The 1708-nt window shown below is 44.6% G+C and overlaps 1 long non-coding RNA gene across 1 annotated transcript; it reads left to right on the top strand.

Moving 5' to 3' along the window:
* The first annotated feature begins 213 nt into the window (after positions 1-213).
* Positions 214-998, top strand: LOC133911967 (uncharacterized). Its single transcript, XR_009908745.1, has 3 exons — positions 214-381; positions 477-791; positions 864-998. It is a non-coding gene; the product is annotated as an uncharacterized LOC133911967 (long non-coding RNA).
* The last annotated feature ends 710 nt before the right edge of the window (positions 999-1708 follow it).

Below are 1708 nucleotides of genomic sequence, written 5' to 3'. Positions count from 1 at the left end.
CGGGAAGCGCAAGGTCCCATTCCCCTACCTGCACCAATCCTCAAACCCTAAATCCGCCTCTCTCATCCGCTCCCCTTATCCTGCACATGCCAAGGACCGGAACTGTGAGATCGTCCGCCTCCGCGAGGAGCTCAAGCTCCTCCAAGGTACGCGTGTGCCAATCCATCTGCCACGATTGTTCGACTCGACTCTCATTGCTCGATTTGTGTAGCTTTCGTTCGACTGTGGGCTCCGATAGGACGCCGAGGAAGGAGATGGAGCTGTCGGTCGGATCGTGCCGGTGCCACTTCTTCGACAGGTGAGGGGACCTTCCGCTGCAGCTGGGTGGCGGTGGTGGGGAGCACTGGGCCGACGAGGTGTTGAGGAGGTTCCTCATACTGGGTAAGGTTTTGCTCCGGGGGTCGAAGCGAATTCGTTCGGTGTGCTGTTTTTTTTTGGCTTGTTGTAGAACTTACACGTCCGTTCTGTTGCAACAGTACAGTGGAAGGGGAAGCCACGGAGAGTGGATCGATATCTTCCGAGGAGTAGTTTGTTTGTTTGGTTTCACCTGGAATTTACTGTATCGAAATTTGATGTTGAACGATTGGAAATTTGAGAGCTCTGTACACAACAACCTTGTTTTGGACTGCAGTTCTTCGGCAGCCCCATCAAAATACAGTAGAAAACTTTGTCCTGTAAGGCTGACACTCACTTCGTTCTGTTGTGCAGATTTCAACAGTGAGTATGAGATGCAACAGCTTAGCATATGGACTGATTTCTTGGTGGAGCCATGAGACAACATTTTTGCTGAAGTAAAATCCTATCATCTTCTCATAACTAAGATTGCCTATTTCTTGTTTCTAAAGTTGGACTTACTGGTGCAGCAAGAAGCTGGCTCCTTATTTGTTACATTTACTCACCAAGCGGTATACTCCGTTTGCGTAAGCTACAGTTATGCTGTTACGCGGTTAATGAATCTGACCAATAACATAACCTATTCGTACTGTTTTGTGCAATCCACTGAGCTCTTAAGAGGTACTTCCTCCGGTCAAAAATACATGATGTTTTTAATTTTTTACAGTTTTCGGTATGCAAATTTGATCACTATTTTCTATTAGAATATAGTTGTAATATCTAATAAAAATATAATATTATAAAAGTATTTTTCAAGATAAATCTATATGTACGATTTTTATGTTTTTAAACTAAATATTTTAAAAGCTATTGACGGTCAATTTTAAAAGCTTGACTAGTATTTATGATCGGATGGAGTACTAACTTTACCACCAAATGCATAGTGCTCTGTCTATGAGACTCTGAGATTGCTGTTATTAAACTGACATGCCTGCATTAGTGCAGTGAAAAAAATTACTGCTGGCAAGATTTGTTTGTTGAACATTGCTGCTTTCAGTTTTCATGATTGTATATATTATTATTCGAAGACAAATGTTAGCTTATCTACATTTTAGATTCAGACCTCTATATTCCCTAGGGTTACTATCAATATTTCCACCGGGGTTGCCTCCGGCTTCATCTCCCTTTGGATCGAGTAGATCCTCCCCGTCTAGATCCCAAGATCGATCCAGTTCTGCTTCGCTTGGATCCGTGCCTTCCCCTGTCACACCGATGCACGCCAACGGGCTGCATCCCAACGCACCACCACAGCTGGTCATCCACGCAGGTGGCATCGGCCCATCTCGCCCACCATCTTGGGGGTCCATTGAGCAAA

Source organism: Phragmites australis, chromosome 3 (genome assembly GCF_958298935.1).
Source record: "Phragmites australis chromosome 3, lpPhrAust1.1, whole genome shotgun sequence".
Classification (NCBI taxonomy): Eukaryota; Viridiplantae; Streptophyta; class Magnoliopsida; order Poales; family Poaceae; genus Phragmites; species Phragmites australis.
The sequence above is the reverse complement of the archived record's forward strand: the minus strand, read 5'-3'. Positions and strand labels throughout refer to the sequence as shown.